General features: G+C 45.1%; 1 protein-coding gene and 1 long non-coding RNA gene across 2 annotated transcripts in view; one reads left to right on the forward strand and one right to left on the reverse strand.

Annotated features, from left to right (window-relative positions):
- The first annotated feature begins 1,035 nt into the window (after nt 1-1,035).
- The window catches only part of Gpr45 (G protein-coupled receptor 45), a 69,373-nt gene continuing 43,315 nt past the window's right edge, over nt 1,036-27,093 (forward strand). The window contains exon 1 of the mRNA XM_040729479.1: nt 1,036-1,361. The gene's annotated coding sequence lies outside the window, so the exon portion shown is untranslated. The remainder of the gene's footprint in view (nt 1,362-27,093) is intronic.
- LOC121133305 lies at nt 8,885-26,823 on the reverse strand. Its single transcript, XR_005870127.1, has 4 exons — nt 26,359-26,823; nt 14,709-14,755; nt 11,188-11,340; nt 8,885-9,230 (listed from the first exon to the last, which is right to left on the reverse strand). It is a non-coding gene; the product is annotated as an uncharacterized LOC121133305 (long non-coding RNA).

Consider the following 27,093-nt stretch of genomic DNA (forward strand, 5'->3'; position numbering starts at 1 on the left):
TGAGCCTGTCCTTTGGATGCTGCACTATTGAAAAGCAGGCAGGAACCAATCTTAAATACACGATACTTTAAGCATAGACCAAGGCTTGATACTTCAGCATTAATTTCATGCTGTGCGTGTACTCCAACTGCATCACTAGGGGAAAATTTGGTTCTCTTGGAGGATGCCACGCCCCACCCTCAAGACTCCAATTACCTCTGAGGCCTATAACCTGAACTTGGGTTCCTAAAGCGAAGAACTGAACTGAAGCCCTTGGAATTCTGTTTGTTCCTTTTTCTCTTCTGGAGGGACAAGCATCAGTCACATTTGGCAGAGTCTGTGACAGTGTTGCTTACCTCAGGGTGTATCAACAGCCCTCCCACCACCAACAACGGGGACACGTTTTTTGGTTCTCTCCCAAGCCAAGCAGCACAGGTGAAGCCCTTAGCACAGGTCTGGGGACCAGGATGCTCGGAAAATTACATTAGTTAAGGGGACACTAAGGGATGGAAACTGACATCGCCATCATGTTTTTGAGTGGGGTGGATGAAAGACGGGGAAATTCTGATACCTCTGGAGGCTGACGATGGTTTGTTACACTAGTCTCCTCCTTTGCCTTAAAAAAAACAATAAAAAGTTTTTAAAATATGAAAAAAATCAAAATCTTTGCACCAAGACGCAAATGACTGAGTCAAGCCATGGAATTACTTTTCCGACAGAAATGCCTATGGAAGTCTGGCAGATCTCACCTGCCCAACTCCCCAACCTTTATGGTCCCCTAGAGCAGAACAGGTGCCACTCGAGGCAAGTCACAAAGGGCTCAGACCCCACTACCACCTCTCAGATGGCTCTCCCTCGCCAGTGCCTTCGGGTGCTCAGATCTGTTCGCGGGTGGAGGTGGGTCGGGCTGGCTGGTCTGGGGCAGAGGTGTGTCGGCACCGAGGGAGGCGGCGGGCGCGGGCCGCTGGGAGCCAGGCAGCTGAGGCGGGGAGTCTAGCACGTTCCTGGGGTGGCTGGCGGACGCGGGGGTGGGTGGAGACGATCACGATTGAGGAGGAGCACACAGGCGCACTCACCGCCTTCCTCCTTCCCTTCCTCTTCCTCCCACCCCGCCCCCGGGGGGCGGAACCCTGGTCCCTGGGGGAGGTCTGCACCCCCGGAGGGTGGCGCCCCGGAAGGGGCGGCTGCGGTGGGTGGCGGACGCCGCGGGCCCTCCCCCGCGCTCCCTTGCTGCCTCCCCCTGCTCCCCGCCCCTCCTCCTCTCCATCCTCCCCATCCTCCTCCTCCTGGTCCCCGGCAGCGGCGGTTAGGGGAGCAGCCGGCGGCACCGGGGCCGCTCAGCCTTTGTCTCGGGCCGCCGGGCGCGCCGGGCCCAGCGCAGCGTAAGTGATGGGGGCCGGGACCGAGCCGCGGGGGGCTCGGCGGGGCGGGCCCTGGCGCGGGCGCTGCCGGGGGAGGAGGGAGTGGAGGGGGAGGCCGGGCCGGAGGAACCTCCGCCGAGATGCTCGGGCGGCGCCGGCGCGGGGGCTCAGAGGGGCGCGTGGCCGGCTCGTGGGGCGCCGCAGCCTCGCGCCCGCGGACGTGCGGCTTGGGTGCAAATCCTGTTTCTCCGGGCAGAGGCCATGCGGGGACTGCGGAGGCTGCGAGGACTGGCAGTCATGGAAAAAACGGGAGAGGAGCCGGCCCAGCGTCACCGCCGCCACTGTCACCACCATCACCATCACCACCATCACCGATCGCCGCCCATCCCACTACCCCGCCTCATCCCCCATCTCATCTCCCCGTGCACCGCCAACTTTGTCAGACCATTCCCTTTGCATCGGGTAATACTTGGACAGAACGATCGCGAGTAAGCGCAGCTGCTGTGGGATGTTCATCTGACAGGCCACTGGGCTGCCTCGGTTTTCCTGTCAGGGAAAGGGGCCTGCGATGCCGCCTCTGCATAGCCACTGAGGTGGCTCGATGTCTGGACGTTTAATCCTGGTGCTAGAAGGGACTGAGGCGTGTCTCACTTGTTAATGATGAAAAGTGACACCATAGTAATGTCCTCACCAAACCAGAGACTTGGGGCTTAAGACTTCACCTCTTATCTTTTAAGTGTCGAAGTATTAATAGCAAATGGAAACTTAGGGAAATGAAACTTTGACCAAGCTATTCCAAAAAAACAAAAAAGTAGCAAAATCAGGTGTTTTGTAGGAAAATCACTTGGGCTTGCTAAGGGTAGTGTCGGTCAGGGGTGGACAGCGTCCCTTTAGTGCCGCATCTCTGGTGAAACTCATTACTTTGGGTAAATAATATGTACCCCCGGGTGCTTTTCACCCCCCCAAGAACGTTTTAATTACTGGGTTTCGAAAGTGCCTTTTGCCAGCTCAGCACAGAACAGTGGGGACAAGCATATTCCTAGAACGAGCCTGAGAGCCTGAGCATCTGGCTCCCTTTGAAGACACAGGAAGATGCTAAGCCCATTCTTTAGTTCTCTTGTCTTTACTGGAACTTTTGGGGAACCCCACTTGAGTTGTCACATGTTATGGGGACAATACAGATTCCTTTTTTTAAAGACCCTCAATCTTGTTAATAAAAAAAAAATTAAGAGTGATCCCAGAAGGCAACTCGAGGACAATTTTATTTGAGTTTATTTTATTTGAATTCCAGTGCAGGCAAGGCATAAATCTCAACAGTTTCCAGGAGGTGGAAGTCCCAGATGAGGTAGAGAGAGGGCTCTCCTCCATGACCGAAGTGGGTCTCAGGGACAGCTTCAGAAAAGAAGAGGAAAGAAGCCCAGGGCGTTCCGGGCTGCAAGCTGGGGCTTTTGGCAAGTATGTGAAAGGATGAAAAAGCAAGGAAAAGGGAAAGTTATGTTTTGTAAGTGATTCAGTGAATCTGTAACAGAGCCACACAGCCAGGAGTTTCCGGGAAGGAAAAGGAATAATTATTCCTCCCATCTCTTTGGCATGGCTTAAGGTGACTCTGTCTTCCTGAGGAGTGGTCTCTTGGGCCAGGTGACCAGTGGGCCCAGCTGAACTAACTCTTGTATTCTGGGTAGCTTGAAACCTTCATTCTCCATCCAAGGCCGGGGGTAAATCCCACTCTTTTGACCAGGAGGAAATATCTTTTCCTTAAAGGCCTTGACATATTCCTGGTCTAACTATTATAATAGTCTGTCCTCTGAAGAGAGAGCCCTAGGTCTGTGAGGGTGATCCTCATGATGTGGCTCACCGTGTATCCTGTACCAAGTAGGAAAAATGGCATTGTTAAAAATAATCTGGGGGTGAGAGTAGTCAGTGTGCCTCCTATACATGTGTGAAATTACTGATTTTTTTTTATTTTGTTTTCAAGACAGGGTTTCTCTGTGTAGCCCTACTCTGGCTATCCTGGAACTCACTCTGTAGACCAGGCCAGCCTCAAACTCATAGAGATCCGCCTGCCTCTGCCTCCTGAGTGCTGGAATTAAAGGCATGTGCCACCAACGCCCAGTTTCCATGGACAGATTTTTAAACTCGTAAAAAAGAAAAATAATTTTAAGACATAAAATAATAACAATAATGACGATCTAGCTGAGCAGCACTTGTCACTGACATAGTTGGAAATATTCCCGATGCTGAAGTGTAATTGTGCTTCATGGACTCAGACCCCTGCACCCAATTTATGAAATGGGGTTTCAAAATAGCAATTTTGTGGAGAAAGGTTTTTCTTGTCTAAAAATGTTTCAAATCCCTCATTTAAGTGAGGCACAGTCGGCCACACATACTCCCATTTCAGAGTGGAAACTACCTTACTGTGTTTTAAACTGCAGCTCTCTAGGAAAGATTCAGCATCTTAGTAGATTCTCATGCCTTTGCCTGTATTTTAGCTTTTGCTGCTGCTGTAACTAAATACCGTAGACAAGATACTTTATAAACAATGGACATTTTTCTTCCTTATTCTTTATTGTCCCACTCGCCTTCCGTCCTCTCCTCTCCCTTTTATACCAAGAAAAGTAAAAGACCTAGAGACTGGTATTGGGGTTCAAACTTCAAGCTGAGGATTAGAAAAGCAAAGTAGCGGGCCACTAGCTCTTAGCACTGCCTCTCCTCCATGGAAAATCCTGAGACTGAATGTCTTCCTAACCTCAGTATGGCTGATACTGAGACCTTGCTCCTGTCTTAGATACCTCCCTGGTGCTGGGACTAAAGGCATGTGATCCCCAGTGCTAAGAGCATCTTTGTGTGGGCTTTTTCTCTTTAGGACTAGATCAGTCTTGTGTAGATCTGGGTGGTCTTGAATTTACAGAGATTCCTTACAGAGCTGCCTCTTAATCCTGAGTCCTAGGATTAACGGTGTGTATCACCACCTCTTAGCTTCTGGCTGCTGGGATTAAAGGTGTGTGCCTGGCTTCTATGACTTGTGGCTGACTCTGCTTTCTGAATCCTCAGGCAAACCTTAACAAATCATAAATAATACATCAGCACACCCGCCCCTTACACCCTCCTCATTATCCCCCATGCTCCCAATTTACTTAGGAGATCTTGTCTTTTTCCCCTTCCTAGGAGGATCCATGTATGTCTCTCTTAGTGTCCTCCTCGTTACCTAGGGTCTCTGAGGCTGTGGCCTGTAGGCTGATTGTCCTTTGCTTCATGTCTAATATCCACTTATGAGTGAGTACAAACTATATTTGTCTTTCTGGGTCTGGGTTACCGCACTCGGGATGACTTTTTCTACTTCTGTCCATTTGCCTGCAAATTTCAAGATGTCATTTTTTTGTTGTTGTTTGTTTGCTTTCCCGATGAATAGTATTCCATTGAAACAACAGGAATTTCTTACTCAGACGTGTACAGTTATAACACCAGGTTAGCATCTGGTGATAGCTGGCTCTCTGATTCATAGATGGTACCTTTATTTAGGCCTTGTGTGACACAGGGACCAAAGAAGCTCCCTCTGGCATCTTACGAGGGTAGCCATTCCATTCCTTAGAGTGAGTGTTTGTTAGTTAATCATAGCCTATGGATTCTATCTCTTAATACAAGTGCATTGAGGAATAGAGTTCAACATATGAATTCAGGGAACACCCAAACCTTCAGTCCCTAGAGGGCCATCATTGTGTTCTGTTACATGCAATGTGGTAGATGTTTTAGCCTGTATGAGTTTTTATATCCCCACTCAAGAAATATCCTACAAATTAAAAATAATCTCTTTGTTTTATTTTGGAGTTTGGGGTACTTGGAATTGATCCCAAGATCTCATGTGTGTTGAGCACACACTCTCACCACTGAGCTATAGTGCCATATTCTCATTTTTGAAGTATTTACATACATAGAAAGCACAATCCCTCACATGCCGCTTGATACATTCTTGCTTATATGCACCCCCGCCTTGAGCTTCTTAGTCCAGATGCCTTCAGATTATAATCGCTTTTACCAACACAGAAAAGTAATTCTTTTAAGACAGTTTCTAAACATTTAAAAAAAATGTATTCCATTAAGTTTACTTGGCCCACAAAGGGTGCTGGCCCTGGCCCCTGTGTTGTATAGACACGGGCCTTGCTAGGGTGAGAGTGGAAAGCCAATAGCGTGTGGGCAAAACCCGACAGGTTCAGGGTGTAGGACTGGAAGGGAGGAGGAGTGTAACTGGGTTTGGTTTGGAGGGGGAAATGAGAGGCTTCCAGGAAGCTGTGAACTTTTCAGCTGGGAACAGAGAAGTGATAGTTGACCCGCTATAACAAACGGGAGGAAAAGGGAAGGCGTTCTCCATATGGAAGACACATCTGAAGTCACTGGCTCAGAAGAGCAGAGAAACAGAGAACTGAAGTCATTATAGATGGTGTTTGGGGTGCTGGGACCATCAAGTGCTCAAAGGTCAACTCTTGGAGGCTTGCAGCACTGCTGTGAGGACAAACTTTGAAGGCAGTCATAGCAAGGAGAGAACTGAGGTGCTGGACAGTTGTGAATGGGTGGGCGCATGGACATACACACTCAGGGACAGATTAACTCCCCTGGGTGGTAATGATGGATTGAGGGGAGAATTAGCGCACTTTGTGTTTGGCAGGGGAGATTCATGGATGACTCTTGGTTTTCTTAAGGAAATGGATGACGAAAGCATTGGAGGTGTGGAGGAAGAATCTAGTCTATGTGATGCTTTGGGCTTTTTGAGGATGACTGTATTTCTTTTTGATTGACAGCAGCAATTACACCTGAAGGGAGGGCCATGTGAGAAGTCATTACACCTGTAGGTATGCAATGATGAGTTGAGGGTAATAAACTTAGTGTTTCTTCATGTTTCTGATGGGAGGGCTGTGTGATAAGTCATTACACCTATAGGTATGCAATGACGAGTTGAAGGTAATTGACTTAGTATTTCCATTTCCTTGTACTTTCTTTGTGTTTCCTGCCTTCTGGTCCTTCATAAACATGGAGCAGGGTGCTGTGGGGAGCAGTTACACTCCTTGGTGCCATACGACATTAGAACTTCTCCCTCCCATATAACTGCACTTTAGAACCTCATGTCCAGCTTCTCTTCCCCTGATATGGCTCTTCACTTTGTTTCTTAAGACAGGGTCTCACTATGTGGCCCTGGCTGGCCTGAAACTCACTACCTAGATCGCACTGACCTTGAACTCAGAGATCCTCAGCCTCAGCCTCCTGAGTGCTGATTTTAAAGGTGTGCACCACCACACCTGGTGCATCTCATTTTTGAGACAGCGTCTCACTCTGGGCTGGCCTGGAAGTCACTCGGTAACGCAGACTGACCTTGAACTCAAAGCAAGCCCCTCTTGACCCCATCTCCCGAGTACTGCAATTGCAGCAAAAGCCGCCACATCTGGCTTTGACCCATCCCTTTGGAGACCCATGTAGCTTTGCTTGCTAGTTAGCATGTGGGGCATTTGGAAATAGTATATACTGGGAAACCCTCTGAAACGCCGAGTGATCGAACACATCCTCTGCTGGCTCTGTCACTTGACGGGAAACCAGGTAGGAGGGAGATACAGCTCTGGAACTGCTGGGTACAGATGTGAGTCACAGTGTGCAAGAGCAGCGGTAGCCTGGGTGAGATCCGAGGAGCACCAAGAAGAAAGAACTGTTAAAGTTGTATCTTTATTTTAAAATTTCAAATTTGAAAGATGCTAAAATTTCTTTGGCATGTTTGAGTTCGTTCCTTCTCTCTTGTGTACAACTCGACAATCGATTCGTGTCCTGTCTGCTCTGGTTTTGGAGGTTTTGCTGACCTACTGAAGCCCCTCCCTTTAAGGGGACTCCGTATCCTAAAGGACCCACACCGTTGACACTGGTTCACCGCCTTCAGCTCCAAAACTAAGGACTGAAAATCCTAGTCAGCTCCATTCTGCGGATAAGTGGACTGTAGCCTCAGAAAACGCAGAGCGCTTAACTTAGCATGTCCAAAAAACTGTATTAGGAATGGATTTCTAAGTATTTGAACTTGTTGTGTGGAGCAGCTGGAAGTGTGTGTCCTCTGTGTCTCATGTGCTGCAATGACATAAACGCAATTACTGTACTTGCAGCTGACTCGGGGAGGGAAGAGCTCTTAGGAGCCATGTGGCTTTGTTTTGCTTTTTGTTTTTCTTATCCTTTTGTTGTCAGCTTCCCAAGTTTCTTAGCTGTCAAAAAAGAAATTAGAGCATCATGCTTTGTTTTGCTGTGATCATGGAAAATCCATGGTGAGTGAAGAAAACTTGGAGAGGCTTCACTCTTATTGCTGTTCAAAGCGAAGACTTGGCTGTGTGTGAGGATGAAGTCTGGTGGGAAGGTCCAGGGCTTTGGGTGTAGAGAAGGCACTTAGTGGATAGATGGGTTAGGAAGGTGGACAGGTTGATGGGTGAATGAGGTGATAGATGGTGTGTGTGTGTGTGTAAAAACACATTAAAAATGGATATGCAGGCCGGGCGGTGGTGGTACACGCCTTTAATCCCAGCACTCGGGAGGCAGAAGCAGGTGGATCTCTGTGAGTTCGAGGCCAAGCTGGACCGACAGCCTCCAAAACAATACAGAGAAACCCTGTCTCGTAAAACCAAAAAAAAAAAAAAAAATGGATATGCAGCCCCACGCCCCATGTAGCTCAGTGGCAGAGTGCATGCTTACCTGACATCAGTTAAATTCTCAGCCCTGCACATGTGTGTGCAAGCTCCCATGGACACACACACACACACACACACACACACACACACACTGATGGGTGGGCTGTCAGCCGAGTGGATGAATGAATGGGTGGATATATAAGCATGCAAGGTCAGGGAAAATGGATGGGAGGATGAATGAATAGAAGGATGGCCCGGCATGGATGGGTGAATGGATGGATCAGCCAGTGGATGCGTAGGTAAAAGAGCAAAATGAAAACATGCTGTGAGCGTTCTGCCTAAGGAAGGAAAAAGCAGATTTTCTTTAAGAAATAACATTTCCCCTGAGCCGTGCCGGGTGAAGATGGACGTTATAGATGCTGGGCTTCATTCCTACAGTGCTCTTCTGGGAATTCTCTGCTGTCTTGGGCCCCTTGTGGATAAGGGAGGCATTACTTACCACACTTGCTGCTCTGTGGTAGGGACCACACTGTCTCATGACCATGAGCATGTGAGAACTGTAATGTGCTGTGAGAATTCATGTTCATTGTGGTTAGGTAGTGAATTATACTTTGTGGTTGCCCTTAAATCTGTCATGACCGCACTTCTGCTCTGCTAGGGACATCCCAGTCATTTCTGCATATGTACAAGACATTGGCAGGCCTCTTTCTGAGAAAACAAAACAAAACAAAAACAAAAAAAGCAAAACTCCTGTCTGCAGTAGTCAACACAGTGGTCTTTGTCTTAATCCTCCTGCGTGCATAGTGTGTGAGAGAAGTTCATCTCCAGTGTGTCAAACCTGTGAATCATTCATTAGGACAATATGAAGAGGCACACAGAAATAACTTCAGTTTGATACAAGAGAGATATAACTGATGCCACAGGGAAGATCGAGCTAGCTACATCAGGAAGGGCGAAGGTGGTGGGCTCATGGATGATGGACTCTGAGGAAACTCAGCTTCATGTTTCAAAGAGTGAGGCACAGAGAGGTGATCTGAAGTTGCTCACTGTTGAGAGCAAATCCTGGTGGCTTGCTTTCCGGTCCCAGGGCTAGCTAGCCAGTCTCCAATGGGATCCACCTCTGCTGACATCTGCTGGTGCGGACAGTGATTTCAGACAGTTGTTTATGTGGTCGCTGTTGACAGTGCTGTTGCTGATGCATTCTGTTCCCGCATATTCTGTTCAGGAGGCATTACTGTTGCCATGTCTGCAGATGAGACAGGAAGCCTGTTGGGATTTACTATGGTTTAGACGTGCCTTGTCTCACACAGTTCATGTGTTAGAAGCTTGGTACTCAGTACGCTGATGTTAAAAAGTAGTAGGGACATCAAATAAGTGGGTCTTGAGGGAAGATTTCAAGACCGACTCATCCCTGCCTGCTAACTGTGAGTCTTGCTATGGGTGCTTTCTCTTTCATGAGCCCCTCCCCCACTCCCTCCCTTTTGTATATTTCTGCCTTTGGAATGCCGTCTGTCATAAATTCCTCATGAGAATCTATCATTCCCACACACCATACCTTTTGAAGCTTCCCAACTGTGAATTACATAAACATCTCTTATTTGGGAAGCTCTCAGAGTCAGGTGTTTTGTCATAGCAAGTAGCACATCATGTACACATTGCCACTCTCCGCCCACCCCACACTCGCTGTTGATCCTGGCGGAAGCGCAGGGGACCCCCTACTCAAGCCTAGGTTGCATCCTTGCAGCATCAGTGTGAGCTGTGGCTGAGCTGGCACTCTGCTGTGTCCTTGCATCAGGGACATCAAACGGGTGAAGGTGACACCTTAGCCAAGAATCAGTGGCGGTTCTCTGGGTGCAGGTCGTCCAATCCCTGTAAACCTGAGTCTTTGGAGCCATCAGCAGGGAGACAATAGCTGCGGTCCTTTCTAATCAGTTTGCCGGGTCTACGGCCATACCACCCTGAACGCGCCCGATCTCGTCTAATCAGTTTGCCGGTTCTCTCTAAAGCATTTATGCAGTGTCTGATATAATGCAAGGAGCCAAACAGTTAAAAAGCTTATTGGAAATCATACTTTTTTTCTTCTGTGTCCACTTAACCTTTTACCAAAAAAAGACTGAGATGCAAAATAGAAAGAGAAGTGACTTTTGAAATGGCAGTGTTGCTGAGGCATCCGCTCACACGTTCATGTTAATTACCAGCCGCAGACAGTCAGCCTCTCTCGGAATTGCATCTCTGCTCTGGGGACTTCTGTGAGACCTCGGCAATAATGGAGAAGTCTTCCACACTGAGCCTGGTGCTTGGTTTTGTTTGGGAGATGACAGATAATTTCTATTCAAGACAGGTGACAATACTGTCTAAAGGAGGCTGTCCAGCGCAGGTGACTGGGGGAGGGGAAGAGCGCCGGAAGGCTAGAGATCGTGTTTATGAGTGAAGAGAGTACAGACCTGTGGCCAAGACCACTTGAGGCCATTTTACATGCTGGTTGCCTCAGACTGAATTGTTTTCCCTTTGTGCCTCAGTTTCCTCATCCACAGAATGGAGACTGTTTGTTATTTCCTCTATCAGCTCCCTGCATGCTTAACTCCCCTGGGATTTGGGTTTTTCATGAGTCAGTGGTGACAATGGGACCTTCCATACCTGGGGGTAGACATTCACATCAAGCTTTGGCCACAGATGCACTCTGAGTACTGGTTTCATCTCTACATCTCGGGTGTTTCCTTCCCCTTCTTGACCTTGGGGTGAGGCCTGACTATGTTCCAGATAAGGAGAGGCAACACTGGGGCCGGGAAAGCCAAGTTCACGGACTGTGATTTCCTTCTTTGTGGCACTGCTAGCTCAATTTCTCACTGACCTGCTTCATTTTGCCAAGTGACCGCCTGGTCAGCAGATAAGCGCTGTATTTCTCCATGGATCTTTCCATTCTGGTAGAAATAGGTTATGTCACACGCGCCTTGGTCAAGTGGGGATGGGTCTTAATGGCGAACCGGGAATGTACTTTATTGACAGTTACTGTGCAGAGTGAGGAGGAGGAAGAACTGGATCCATCACCCTGAGACTGACTTTCTAGAATTCAGGAGCAGGGACTGTGTGGAGGGAGTCTGTGCTCTGATCCTCAGGGCTCTCCTACAGGGAGGGGAAGGGCAGGATCATGACTTTGGCTGAGGTCTGTTTAAATTGAGCACATTAGGTAGAGGGTAGCATACCACACGTGGTTCTGGATTACGGCCTGGGATCTTGCCCCAGCTGTGTTGGGAAGAGACTGGCTCATCTCCTTAGGGACTCCTGTGTGCCTTCATCACAGCAACCAGCGCTTATTTAGGTTATGCAGAGTCCTTCATGCCATGCTCTCGGTGTCACTGCAGAAATGAAATCTAACACAGTTAAAGTTGTTTATATGCACACCAACAGCTTAACAAATAGCAGACTAAACAAATACGTGTTTGTGACGGGAGTAATTTTTCTTCTCTTTGCCAGTGGGAACGATGAAAAATGTTTCCAGGGCTGGAGGATGTAGCTGAGTGGTAGAGCGCTTTCGGGGTTCAATCCTCAGTGATGAAAAGAAAAACAAAACTCAAGCCTTTTGTCAATGACATTCGAGTGCTGTAACGTGCATAGAAAAACCCAGCAACATCCATGGCTCACAGAACCTATGTTCTCTACTTTAGGTGTTGTGTAGCTCAGCCAACCCAACACGTGCAAAGCTTTCTAGAATATTCTATCTTATGAAGTTTCCCAGAGGCAACACGGAGGGTTGGAAAGAGCACATTAAGAAAGAAGGACCTGAGTGCTGGGTCTGTGTGCCTCAAGTCACTTGCCCCTGCTGGGCCTCGAGTTTCTCTTTGGTGGAATCGGGCTCCTTGGCTCAGCAAGGCTGGCTTCCTGTGCTGTGTCCTTCCTTCCTTTTACATTCCGGGCTCCGAATTTATTAAGTGTTCACTGTTGGCCTAATTTCCCAATCACTGAGCACGACATGATGGAGACGAAAGTCATGACTATTTATATTAAACTGTTTTCATTATTTCAGGGGGAAGGCGGGAAAGAGCTGTATGCATGAAGCCCTAATTACAGTAATATGGTACATTAGATTACAGCTCTCTTTTGCCCTGATTTATTGATGATCATAGCCCAAGAAAGCCAAGAGTTTTCTCTCCATGCTTCCATGGCCCATATCCGACATGTCTAACCAGAGACCTGTACTCATGAATGAAAAAACAAAAAGGGACTGAAATGACAAGCCGTGTTTCTGAAATCGCCAGTGAGTGACACGGCAGGGTCTGTACCCACTTCACGCAGCAATCAAAATGACAAGCACGCTTTTGTGTGCTGGCCTCTTCTCCCTTGCTCTGCATTTGGTGGTCAAGGTCCGTAGGGACTGTTCTCCCCAAATCTAGGGACATGCCCCTAAGAGGCACCACACTAGGCCAAGGAAACAGGGGAGAACATCTTTATAGAGCAGAAGTGTTTCTTAATTATTTATGGGGAAGATTTATTAGCCAAGAGTAAAAGAATGTCTAGTCTGGGGAAGGCTCAAAGATCTACCTACAATGATGGTCTTCTTCCCACCAGCGCCCCAGGATGATACAGAAAGCAGGTCTGTATATCCTGCCTCTCACCCTCTATTTATGAAGGACTGAATCTGGAGGTTCCACCCTGTTAATCTCATCCTAATCTTCATCACCTCCCGCAGACCCCACCTCTAAGCCTCGAGGTTGAATGGTGATTCACTCTCCTAATAACACAGTAGGGATTACATTTCAGCCTCTAAAGCCTTGGGAGACTTATTCTCCTGCCATGCAAACACAGGTTCCAGAGGTCCACAGCACACTGAGCAAGAAGATCCAAATATCAATCCCAAGTGAAGGCATCCTCCACATAGAAGGCAGCAAAGAACAAAAATACCTGTGGTTCTTGCCTAGCACAGATGCTATTAATATAGTGTTAGCAGAGAACCCACTATGGTGCCACTGGACAGTGCTTCATTCACAGAAAGGAGGCAACATGCCATAAGACCAGCATGTGTGGTAGGTCCAAGTCTCTGATGGTCAAGTTCCTCTTAGCAGCTGACAGAAAGCATCACACAAAAAGAAAAAAGTGAATGTATAGGAAGTGAGGAAAGAGAGACAGGGAACACAAAAGAGAAAGGCTAAAGAGGGAGACTCCAGTCCCAATACTAGTGATTACATTAAATGTAAATGGTCTAAATATACCAAATAAAAGACAATTGACAGAGTGGATTTTAAAACATCATTTACCTATATGATGTCTATAAGAATTCTACTCCAGACATAATGATGTAGAGTAAAATGATACAAGAATTATACAATACTAATATTGATTCTAAAAGGAAAAATTATTACAATTGCTAATAACAAATTAAGTTATCTCAGGTCAAACAAAACAAGACAGAAACAGAGAAGGACATTACACCAGGAAAACGTGCACATACCAAACATAGAGTGCACACAAAAATTGGTAGAGAAATAGATAAATGCACAACTCTAATTGGAGACAACATAAAGATTTAATTTTAAAAAGTTATGGGTCTGTATGTGTATTTGTGTATGAGTTTGTACACATAAGTGCAGGCATTCATGGAATGCAGAAAAGGACATTGGATCCCCTGGAGCTTGAGTTATAGGCATTTTGGAGCGGCCTTAGATGGGTGCTAGGAACTGATGTCCGTCACAAGTGCTATACATGCTCTTAAAAACCGAGACATCTCTGCAGTCACCACAGTTGGAGACTTCAATACTATCTCTCAGCATCAAATTAAATAACTATTTGAAATAACTATATGCAAACAAGTATAAATGTAGGCCAGAGTAAACACCAACATTTATAAAATACTCCATAAGCAGTAGAATACACGTCATGTTCGAGCACCTAAGGGAACATGAGTGGAGATACGCTGTGTCTATGTGATGAACTAACCTGAAAGAACTGAAAGTTTAAATGTGTTTCTCTGATAAAAATAGAATCAGACTAAAAAGTTGATAATAAAATATTTAAACCCTTATAGGCCAAGTCTTACATTGTAAAATAACTTCTGCATTAAAGAGGATATCTCAAAGGAAATAAAAATACATTAATATGAATCAAAATGAAAATGCAACATATCAAAGTTTATGGAACACAACCACATCAATTCTGAAGGGGAAATTTGCACGGATGCCTCTCAATTTAATATTCTAAACCTTCACCTCAAGAAACTAAAGAAAAACAATATCTATATTTTTAAAAAAGGAAGAAAAGGCTGGAGAAAGAAGAAAGCAATAAAGATACAATTAAAAATGTTTGACTTTAGGGTGCTGGGAAGATGGCTTGGTGGATAAAGCAGCTGTTGCACAAGTGTGGGCATTGGCATTCAGATCCCCAGGACCCAGGTGAAAACCGAGTAAGTGTGGAAGTCCACCAGTAATACAGCTGTTGGGAGGCAGAGACTAAGGATCTCTGGACCAATCTGGCTAACTAGACTGGCCAAATCAGCAAGCGCTCCAGTTTCTTTGCTCAGGAAGTAAAGCAGAGAGTGATTGCAAAAGATGCCCAACCCCAACCTCTGGCCTTCAAAGGTACATACATACACATGTGTACACATACCCTCACACGTGTGAGCACGCATACACACACTCTCATACAGAGCATACACATGCAATTTTAAAGGTTTATTTTAGTGTATGTGTGTGTGTATGTGCGTGCGTGTGTGTGTTGGTGGGGGTATACTTACCTGAGGGAGGGTGCCTGAAGAGATCAGAGGTGGTGGATCCCCTGAAACTGGAATTAGAAGTAGTTGTGAGCCACTCCATGTGAGTGCTGGGAACCAAACTCAGGTACCTGCAAGAACACTACACACTCTTGACTACTGAGCCATCTCTCTAGGCACACACACTCAAATGTGTCATTACATGCATGTGGGTATTAGAGGACAACTCATTCTAGTCAATTCTCTGCTTCTACCATGTGGGCTCTGGGGATTCAACTCAGGTAGTCAGGCTTTGAGTCATCAGCCTTGCCAACTAGTACCTTTACCTGCCAGATTGTCTTGTCAGCTCCTCCCCCAGTTTTGTTTCAATTCTGTGAATTTGGAAGCAGGGAAAAAGTGTGTGAAAGACAATGAAATAAATACCTGATTCTTCAAACACAACAATAAAAAAAGAAACTGGTCAACAAGACAAGGGCAGAAACTGTTAGTCTCCTAACAAAACAACACGCTACAGCTCCTGCAAATGCTAATGACAATTGCAGGAGCTACTCCAGTCAAGGAAATGAAACATAGATGAAACAGACAAGTTCCTGAACAAAAAGAAAAAGAAACAGACATGCCACAACAACTTCCCCTGTGCTGGATTGAGTTGCCAACCTGAAACAAACTATAGCCATCTCAGAAGAAACCTCAGCTGAGACGTTTCCTCTGTGAGGTGGTCCTGTGGCGATTTCTTGATTAATGATTGGTGTGAAAGGGTCCGGCCCACTGTGGACAGTGCCACCTCTGGATACATGGTGGTGACTTTGTAAGGAAGCAAACTGAGCAAGCCGCGAGGATGGAGCCAGTGAGCAGCTTTCCTCTATGATTCCTGCCTCCGTTTCTGCATGAGTTTCTGCCCTGACTTCTCCAATAATGGACTGTAAACTGTAAGCTAAATAAACTCTTTCCTCCTCTGGTTGTTTTGGGGTAGTGTTTCAACACAGCAAAAGAGAATGGCCTCGATATGAAATAGATCCCTCAAATAGCTCTGTAATTCTTATAATTGATTCCTAATTTAAATTCCATCCAAAGAGAAATCACAAGTCAAGATGGTCTCACTGAAAAAAAAATGCTACTGAAATTTTAAAGTAAAATTGACACCAGTTCTATTCAATGACTTCCAGAAAATATAGAAAAGAATATTTTCATTTTTTAACGAGGCCACATTGCCCCAATACAAAAACCAGTCAAGAAAAATACAAGGAACACACCATAAAAATAAGTAAAATACTGAATCCAACAATGTATGAGGGTGTTATACATGTATCATGATTGATTGAGGTTTATTTCAGGTGTGGAAGGCTGGTTCAATTTATTAAAGCCAATCAATGGAATATACCATATCAGCAGACTATAGAAGATGACTCACATCATCATGTCACCTGATGTAGAAAAAAATATCTGGCAAAACCCAATACCCATTTGTATTCAAAACAACTAGAAAATATAAGGCGTATAGTAGGAGTTTTCCCAACTGGGCATCTGGATGTCCAGAGAGTCTTAGAAGTAACAACACATTTCATGTTGAAAGACTGGATGTTTCCCTCCCCTACCCTGCTTCCACCCCTGTGCTCTCAGTTTTTGTCAACCTGACACAAACTGCAGTCATTTGGGAAGAGGAAACTTCAATTAAGAAAACCCTTCTACCAGATTGTCCTGTGGGAAGCCTGTGGTGTATTTTCTTGATTGATGATTGATGTGGGAGGGCCCAGATCTTGGTAGACAGAGCTACCTTTGGGTTGGTGGTCTTGGGTTCTATGAGAAAGTAGGCTGAGCAAGCCATGGGGAGCAATACTTGACCTCTGTATTAGTTCCTGCCTCCAGGTTCCTGCCCTGCTTGAGTTCCTGTCCTGACTTCCATTGTTGATGAACTGTAAAGTAATAAGCCAAATAAACCCTTTCCTCCCCAAGCTGCTTTGGTCACGATGTTTTATCACAGCAAGGGAAACACTAACTAAGAGCCCCTAAGATTAAGGAAGTAAAGAAGTCTATGTTCATTCCCGGCTAAGAAAAATAGTACAGGGCACTCTTGCCTCTGTAATAAGACAAGAAAGAGAAATGCAAGACTCACTAATCACAAAGTAAAGAATAAAAATATGATTTGCAGATGGCACACCTATGTAAAAATCTTAGCCAGGTGTTGGTGGCGCACGCCTTTAATCCCAGCACTCGGGAGGCAGAGGCAGGTGGATCTCTGTGAGTTCAAGGCCAGCCTGGTCTACAGAGCGAGTTCCAGAACAGGCTCCAAAACAATACAGAGAAACCCTGTCTGGAGGGAAAAAAATCTTTTTAAAACTTTCCTAGAGCTAGCAATGATGTAAGGGACAAGATTAAATCTGATGAAGTGGCATTCACGGCTAAGCCCGATGACTTGTGTTGGACACACATGATGGAAGAAGAGAACTGACTCTTGAGCATGTCTGTGACCTCCACATAACATGCCATAGTACAAACTCTCCCCAACATGAAACAAAGAGAAAATTTTGAGATACAAGATTAATGAAGAAAAAATAATAAACACTTAGAAACTAGAATTAAGAATGTAAAACCATTTGTAGTCATGAACAACACTGAACTACTAAAGTCAATATAAAATACTTTAGCGAGCTGCAAAATACTGATAAAAGAAATCAATGACAACTTAAATCATTGGAGACACTCACTGTTTTCATAGTTTTGAATAACCAATGTGGCAAAGCAAAGTCTCTTGAAATTGATACTTATTTTAATGTAGTTTCCTACCATATTCTCAGGATGATCTTCTTGTGGATAAAGATAAGATTATGCTAAAATGTACAAGGAAAGACAAAAAGAATGGTTTAAACAATTTTTTAATTAAAAAACTACAATATGCTCACATCCTTTTCTCCTTCCTTTTCCTCCCTCCAAACTCTTCCATGTACACCCTACCCTTGCTCTCTTCCAAATCCATGACTTCTTTTTGTTTAATTATTGTTACATGTATGTTCACTCACATTCCTAAATGTGTAAATACACCGTGCTCAGTCTACAGAAAACAATAAAATGGAGACGGAGCCAGATGGAGCTCTGCAAGTTCTAAGTCGACCTGGTCTACAGAGTGAGTTCTATGCCAGCTAGGGATACATTATTAAAGGAATAAAATGGGTTAATTACTCTACTTTATTTCAAGATTAATTACCTACAGTCCTCGAGCCTGCAGAATACTGATAGAGGATGGACTCTTGGGTCAATAGAGCTGAATAGAGAACTGAGTTGATCTGCCAAGCATGACAACAGATCTTGGGCAAGCATAGTAAAACAGTTCAATGGAAGAATGATTTGTTTTTTCTGTAATTGATTCTGGAGCAATTGAGTGTCCACAAAAAAGGTGGATCTTTACTTAAATCTTCTTCTTCTTCTTCTTCTTCTTCTTCTTCTTCTTCTTCTTCTTCTTCTTCTTCTTCTTCTTCTTCTTCTTCTCCTTCTTCTTCCTCCTCCTCCTCCCCCTCCCTTTCCCCCCTAAGACACTGAGGCAGCAGGATGGGCTAGAAAAATGCTGTGCTTTGCCATGGAGCAAAGGCCCCTGGGTATCAGTCACTCTGGGGACTTATCTAACCAGGTGTAATGGACTGACAAGTCACCTGACGACTCTCCAAGCCACTCTTCTGTTTCCAAGGACTTGAGAAAGCTAGGTATATGTGGAATCCAAGTATTTGTTGTTTGGTGTTGGCTTTATTCCCTTAGTCTAAAGTTCTCAAGGTTCATCCCTGTTACACCATGTTATAGTTTAAATCTGAAATGCTCTCCCAAGCCCATAGTTGAAGACGTGGTTGCCAGTCTGTGCCGTTAGTGCAGATGATAGAACACGTAGGAGCGTGGCCTAGAGGAAAGAATCACAGTCGTTGTAGGGGGTCAGTGTGGTCAATATGCCCTTGAAAAGGAATACTGTGACCCCTGCTCCACCTCCCTCCACCTAGCACCTCTGTATAGTGAGTGCTTTTCTCGGATCGCTTCACAATGTTCTGCTCTCAAGCAACCATGGACAGAGCCGTAAACCAAAATAAACCTTTCTTCCTTGAAATGGATTTTTCTCAGCTATTTTGTCACAGCAATCAAGGCTGAAACAGGAAACTGGTACAGACGTGGGGTGGTTGCTATGGCTATAGAAAATGATCTAGCTTTTGGAACTAGTTTGTGGGCTTAGCATTATTAAAAAAGAAGGCAGGTGTGGTGGTTTGAGAGAAAATGGCCCCCCAAGGGAGTGGCACTTTTGAGAGGTATGACGTCATTGGAGTAGGTATGGTCTCGTTGGAGGAAATGTGTCACTATGGAGGTGGGCTTTGAGGTGTCATATATGCTCAAGCTTTGCTCAGGGTGATGCACCATCCACTTCCTGTTGCCTTCTGATCGAGATGTAGCCAGCACCAAGTCTGCCTGCACACTGTCATGCTCCCTGTTACGATAATGAACTGAACCTCTGAATCTGGAAGCCATCACCTCCTTTATACCAGTTGCCATGGTCACGGTGTCTCTTCACAGCACCAGAAACCCTAACTACGACAGCAGGCATGCTGGGCATCATGGTGTGTGTCTGTAATCCCAATATTTGTGAGGCTTAGGCAGGAGGATTGCCATGAGTTTGAAGATCAGCAGGGAGTATATAGCAAGTATCACTCCAGTCAGGGCAACAAAACCCAACACAACACAAACACTAAACAAAAGCACTTTGTTTCAGAACAACAGGAAAAAAGGCTTTGAGGGCATCTCAGGAGTCAGAGGCTGAGAAGTATAGAAATGTGAATTCATCTCAAAGACTGGTTTGAGAAGAAAAAGAGACCGGAGACATCCAGTTCACAAAAAGACCTAGGGAGATTTTCACCAGGATTTGTCCTGCCATTCAGCTACCCAGGAACTCTGAAGCTATTTTAAGCAGACTTCGGCTACTGCTTCAGCTGGTGGCAGAGTTGGCAGTATCCACATGATGCTAGCTTGCAGTCATGTAGAATATGAGCGCCGTGGGGCCGTAGAGGCTTCCACTGAGCTTCTGAAGTAGCAAGTCAGGGGTGTCAGGAAGTATATAGTAGGCAACCCCACACAGGGTGAAAGGGAAGGTTCATGCTGCAGTAGAGACCCCAGCAAGATGCCAGGGAATAGCTGCAAAGGAAGCCGTATGCAGTGAACAGAGCATGAAAGAGAGTCATGGTCTACGGCCAGCATCAAGTCGAGAGTTCCCAACTTTTTAGAGCCCACCTCTTGCCGCCCATGTGCTCTGGTTGCGGCATGTGGAGCTGCAGGGTTTCATGTTCGTCCAGCCAAGCGTTCCTTCCTCAGTCCCTCCCCTTCCTTTTTAGAATGAGAATGCTCAGCCTCTTCCTGCTGTTGTATATGAGAGTCTGTAATGCTTTTTTGCTTGTTTCTTTTCTAAACACAGGCCCCTGTTGTTTGCCTTGAGCTCACAGGTAGAATTTGGAGAATTTAAAGAACTTTAAACAGTGCAGGGACTTTTAAGTCTTTAGGAACATTTAGAGATGGGTTAAGTGCATGTCATATCAAGACATGGAAGTGAGTTTAGGGGGCCAAGAAGTGGGCTGCTGTAGTGTGGATCTTAAGTGTCTCCCGAAATCCACGTGTTAAATGATTGGAATAGCCTGGGGCTGTTGGAGGGTGGATAGAATCTTTAGGTTAGTGGGAGGAAACTAGGCTGTTGGGGACATGCTCCTGAAAGATAGTGGACCCAGCTCCTTTATTTTCTCCTTTTGTTTCATGATTGACATCAAGTGGGCAGATTCGTTTCTTTGAAAGCCCCCTGTGCTGTGTTCTGCCTTAACTAGAGTCCAAAAGCAGTGGAGCTAACCAACCACAGGCTGAAAATAATCTTTCTTCTTCTTCCTTTTTTAAATTAACATTAAAACAAAATTGAGATAGGGTCTCTCTCTGTAGATATCACTAGCTGTCCTGAAATTAACTGTGTTGAGCAGGCTGGCCTCGAACTCACAGAAATCTGCCTGTTTCTGTCACCCAAATGCATGTGCCACTAACCCAGCTGTTATCTTTACCTCTTATATGTTGATTTCCTTAGTCATTTTTTTTCAAAGTGCAAAGGGCAGAAATTGAGCTCTTACCTCAAGGGAATTAGAATTTATTCTGGAGCCAGATATGAGTGACCTTGGCTAGGAACACAGATTTAGATGACTGTTAATCCTAAAGATTCGAGGAGAAAGAATACCAACCCAAATCATTATGGTCAAATTGATTAAAGCGGGCAATTAATTAAAACAAGTTTATGTGTCCGTGTACACGGGCTGCCTAAGGTGGGGTTCAAGAGGTCAGCATTGGATGTGAGAGAGACAAGGTTTTCATACCTTAGGGGTAGGGGGTTTCCAACTGGGAGATCTGGCAGGCAAAATAGGCAATTAATTATAGGAGCAAAACATAAACACAGCAAGTTAGTTTTGATTGTAAGGCAGGCAATAGGTATTCATAACAACTTTTGAAACAAAGGCAGGGCTTATGGTCACCATTTTCTGCAACTGGCAGTACAGACCATTTGTAGTTAAAGTTATAGGTGGGACATAGCCCAATCCTTGAGAAACAGATTTAGTCATAAACATGAATGAGCCTAGTTTGTCCTTCTTGACTAAAAGATATCTTTCAAGCCTAAGATGGAGGAAGCCTGGTTTATCAGTGATCCCAAGTTCTGTCTTTCAATGGGCAAGTGATTTCATGAAGGTTTTATAGTAACAGAACAAAGAAAGCCATAAATCAGATTTTAAAAACACGTTGGTGGAAACATCAGAGAGGTGGGTTACAGTCAGGTGTAGAAGTCTCAGCTGTTGGCCTTAGATGCTACCTGATAACATTCTTAACCTTTTGATGGTGGAGAATAGGGTTTGTTAATATATCCCAAAGGTTTTGTTTATCAAGATGTTAGGTCTGCCTTTATCCACTAGATACAGGGTGCTAGGTCCAATACAAGAGTAAACCAGGAATGGCTTTTAGGGGACGAATGACAGCCCAAGATAAATTGTCATTAGATTCAGGGTCTGTAACATTCCAACCTCTCTGCATTGCTGAAATTCTAATTAATCAGCGTTAGGAGAGACAGCGTCTTGGCAGGAATTCTGATTTGCAGCCCATAATGTTAAAAGCTGACTAACAAGTCAGATCTTACAAGACTGAATAACATCCTATCATATGTATGGCCATCTCCCCACAGCCATAGAGATGGGCTCTAGGCCCTTATACAAAACAGTAAAGTGTTTGCATAGAATCTATACTCACCTTCTAGTATATTTTATTCATCTCTATACTGATTAAAATACCAAATGCAATGCAAAGTCTACATAAGTAGTTGTTTTACCGTGTCATTTAGGGGATAAAGTTTGAACATAGTCCATAGGGACACAAGGAATTTAAAAATGCTTTCAGTCTGTGGTTGATTGGATGCTCTGCATTTGATTGTCTGTTCTCTCATTGATGAGCGCTTGGACTGTATCCACCATTGGTTGATGTGCAAAATGGTCTATGAACCGTGAATGCATGGGTACTTGCTAGAAGAACATTATTCTTTTTAATCCTTTTAGGTGATGGCCACTACCTGATAATTTTGTGGGTAGCTATTTGAGAAACTTCCATACTACCAACAATACAAAAGGGTTACAGTTTGGGCACATCCTTGCCAACATTTTTTTTTGTTTTATTTTAAGTAAATATTTTCTTGAGTGTGAAGTAGTATCTCACGTGGTTTTGCCTTGCTTTACTTATTAATGATCAGTGAGGCCAAGTGTCTTTCCATGTAAGTGTTGGCCACGTGCATATCTTTCTAAGAGGAATACCTATTCACATCCTTTGATCATTTTCTTAAAGGGACGTGTTTGTTTGCTGTTGTTAAGTTGTGGAAATTCACCAAGTGTTCTGGATAGCAGTCCCCTGGTGGACATATACTTTGCTAACATTATTCCTGATTTGTCTTCTCACTGCTTTGGTAGTGTCCTTTGATGCACAAAAGCTTTTAATTCTCATGAAGCATCACCCATGTCTCTTTCTCCCGCCTGTGTCGTACCTCAAGATCCTTTTGGACATCACGACAATGTAGTATCTAAACCGTTTTCTCCCAAAGGCTCCCGACCCGTTTTCTTTGTGGCCCCCGCCCTACACTCTCTATGGGTCACAATTGATAAATTCTCTGTGGCACTCCTGTGTTCCAGGAGACCGGCCAGCTTATTTATCCCCGGTTATCCAGGAGCCTTGCAAAGCCCTGGGCAGCACAGAGCAGGGCTGTGTAAATGGTGGGTAAATTAGCAGAGGACAGACTGAATAAAGGGCTACCTGCAGGAAGAATTTGGCCTCTCAGCAGGGCTATGGAGTCTCAGACCAGGCTGTTTACAAAGCTCTCTCTTCTCATCTTTCCTTATTGTCCCGGGAGGTTGATTCTCAGTGGGGCCCGGCGGCTTTTATATAATTGTTTGCAGCATAACAATTCCTTTCCATGGCTCTCAAGCAGTGACCTAATTTCCCTCCTTCTTTAATGAAAAGGAGGTGTTTTCTGTGGGAGACCGGTGATCATTGAGTCACCCAGTACTGCTGCTGTCCCTCATAGATACCAGGATAGACAAGCTACTTATAAAGGTTAAAGAGGGAACATGATCGGCTATTTCTGAATAGGAAATTAATTTTATCACCCCTGGCGTGTCTTGGCTAATTTGGAGGTGGGGTCACCCTGTTGTTCCCTGGTAGATAGACGGTTCACCTTAAGACATCCAGTCTCAAACTCTTTTTAAAATTGACCTTATATAAATGACCTCCTTGTGAGGTCCCAGGGTTCTCAGAACACAAATACAGTATTAGATCAACACTGGTAACATTTATTTTAGGACAAAAGCAAATGTACTGAATAGAGCATAAAGAGTTGTTCATTATCCTTCCCAAATTTTCAACTCATTTTTGGATGGTTGATTTTGATATCACTGACAGATAAGGGATTATAGGCACCAAAGCTTAAGAAAAGATAATAGGAGAAAAGAAAATTCTTTCAATTAACTTCTTAAGCAAACTGGCAAAAGGCTGTTATAAATCTTAAAACTTGGATGCTGGAACAACATCCAAGTTAAACTTCTACTGTGTCATTCTATCCTGCTGAAGCTAGTGTAAGAAGCTGTTACAGTCTAGGGACAGAGGGCTTTGGAGTCCAGGTTCTTACAAAGGCTCTCTCTCCAGCTTGTTCTTGCCCAAAGATAGAACTCATTTCTGCCTCGATTTGCCCATCTCCAAAAACAGAGAAGATGAAGCATGCCTCAGCAAGTTGCTATAAAATTTAGTGGAACAATGTGTGCAAGACATATAGCCTGCGCTCACTCAGCATCAGCTGTCTACTTCCTTACCAATTCCATGGGCGCCAGTAAAATGGAAGGGGACAGGGATGCCTCAAGACTCTTCTTTTAAGGTTGTGGGAGTCTGGGGGTTTTGTTCATTTTGTTTTCAGTGCTAGAGGTCAAACTGAGGGCCTTCTACATGCTAAGCAAGTGCTCCACACCACCCCCAGAAGAGTGACATCCCCATCCTTCTTTAAAGGTCATAACCTGCAATTTGTTCTGGTAGAACTTAGTCACATAACCATACCTACCTGCAGGGAAAGTGGGATATGTTATCTGGTGCCCTGATAAGATTCTGGGGGTACTATTGCTAAAGGAAAGAAAGCAGGGAAAGCAGGGAGAGATAGGGGCAACTTCGTGAACTGGATGAAGTCTTGAGTGAATGTATTTTATTGACATGAGCACGGCCATGGAAGGACCACAATGCCTCAGAACCATGAGTCAGGTTAGGTGCGCCTAGAACTGGTGTTAACTCTCAGTTGGCCATAAACTTAAACCAAGGTATGCAGAAATTATCTGCTGCAGCTTCCTGGTCTGGGATATTGACGAAGGATGATTTGTTGGGAAAGACATTAAGAAAATACTGCCATGAGTTGAAAGGAGGAGGAGGCCCTTCTCTTGGCTTCTTCCTGCTGCGCTCTACCTCCAGGCTTAGTTAAGGAGCAAAAACAGTTCCACCCGAGAAAGCCACCTTGAGAAGCAGGCAATGAGGCAGATCTGATCACATTAGTAGGCAAGAAAATAGCCATGGGGGAATGACTAATCTGAAGTCACCATACATGTTTATGTGGCTTTCCTCAGGTCTGCAGGTCACCTTCCAGGTACTTATCCATGAAGCGTCATGGGGGACAGCTCCTAACTCTGAGTACTTGTTTGCAAAGACTGCCAAGTGTTTAGGAACATAATGAATGACTCTCGTGACAGGGAAATGATCCCACTGCTCTTTCGAGAATGAAGAAGGCCGAGCTATGCACTGAGGGTTCCCTCGGCGATCCATCATTGTCAAGGCTTGCACAGAGGCCCTGGTGTCCCACTCTGCAACTGTGGCTGCGAGTCACGCCTCAATCTGTCATGGAATGGGAGCAGCAGCCCTCTTAGAGACTATGAAGATCAAACATGTGTGTGTCCGAAATAGCCTGATGTTGAAACTCTCTTCCCCATGGATTAGGATGTGGGGCCTTTGGAATCTGGGCAGGTTGCAAAGGTGGAGGCCTCACAAATAGAATTAGAGTCCTTAAAGGGGGATTGCTAACAACTTTCTGCTGTGTAAAGATGGGAAAAGAAGTTTATGACCAGATGAGAACCCTCATCATAATTCAGTAACACTGGTACCCTGACTTCCTGGCCTTAGACCTGGGAAGAGTGAAACCCTGGTGGTGTTCTAAATAGATCAATCAGCAGTACACCATCTGAATGAATGAAAAATAAAAAGGGAAAGACATGACTGCTCCTAGGTATGGTGGAAAGGTTTAGTAGATATGAGAGAGAGCATAGCCAGAGGCAGAGACATCTGGGAGAGTCCAGAATGAGCATGACCCTTTGCCAGGCCATGTGAGCAGAGGGAGAAGGGGGAGGGAAGAGAGGAGCTACCAACCAAGAGACCAAGAGGTGGTAGCCTGGGCTGAGAGACTGGCAAAGAGACTGACGTAGCTAAAATGGCGGAGTTATAGAGGGGCCAGAGGGGCTGGAAGGAAGGAAGCCCAACCCAATGCCTGGGCTGGAGAGTTCAGGGTAGGGAGCAGGTTATGCCAGGCAGGAAGGCTCTATAATACGTAGAGACTGAGGGATGCTGGGAGAACCTGGTAGCCATCATCCACTTTGGTATGTCAGTGGGCGTCTCAGCCATTTTTCCCAGGTTTGAGACCTAACAGTAATGGTAAAACATCCCAGAAATGAGGAAATTCCTCCCCATTGTGCTTGTGTTTTTTTGGATTTCCTTCATGTATGAGTTCCGTGAGTGTAAGTAGTTCATACCAGCACCTATATTTCTGTGTAATTAAATGATTTTATAGCTAAGGTTATAATTGTATACCACATAATGAGTTTACAGATGGCACTAGACTGCATACCAAACAGCCTCATAAGATTATAAGGGAGCTGAAGAATTCCTGTTACATAGTGATGCAGCTGTCATCACAGCCCAGTCCAGCATATCCTTTGTGTGTGCCTGGAACTCTGAAAGGAAGCCTACTGAACTACCAGTGTATAACACCATCATATATGCTACTTTATGCTTGATGATTGTGTTAGCCAGGGTTCTCTAAAGGAACAGAACAGATAGAACGAATATACATACTTACATTTAATGAGGACTTATCAGATTGGCTTATGGGATGAGGTCCTGGTAGTCCATCAATGGCTGTCTCCCACTGGCTGAAAGAGGCTGAAAGAGGATCTGGTAGTTTGATCCATGAGAATGGGTGTCTTATCAGACCCCATCTGGCACTGGAGGCCTGGAGGATTCCTGGAGAGTTGCTGGTCTTCAGTTGATGTTGGAATTCCAGAAATCTGTTATAGTACTGGTAAAAGGATGCTTTAGCGACAGGATAGATGAACCTGCTAGCAAGAATGGGGGCAGGCAGGCAAAAAGCAAAATGTCCTTCTATGTTCTTTTGTGTGGAATGCCACTAGAAGCTGCCACCCAGGTTTAGGGTGTTGTGGCGCCTGGAGATTGAAATGAAAGACAAGACATCTGGCCATTTGTGCTAAGAGAATGTGTGTGCGTCCTTTATTGTGAGGAGGGAGCACACACACTTATATACAGACTTGCAGCACAGCAGAAAAACCCCAGGTGTAAGAGTTTATGTTTTCATTGATGCCAGTGGGGCAAGGCCGGGGCTGTAAGCCAGGACTAGAAAACAGGCTGTACCTGTGGTTATTGGCTGACAAACAACTCAGAGACCACGTGGGGGCTGGGGCCCAACTTTATATATAAATTAGCACCTGTCTTAGGTGATTAGGAAGTTAACACCACCCTTATCTGTTAATGGAGAAATCAACCAGGCTGCATGACTCTCCTGTCTTAGGTTGCCTGG

The sequence above is a fragment of the Mesocricetus auratus genome, unplaced genomic scaffold (genome assembly GCF_017639785.1).
Source record: "Mesocricetus auratus isolate SY011 unplaced genomic scaffold, BCM_Maur_2.0 Super-Scaffold_100021, whole genome shotgun sequence".
NCBI lineage: Eukaryota > Metazoa > Chordata > Mammalia > Rodentia > Cricetidae > Mesocricetus > Mesocricetus auratus.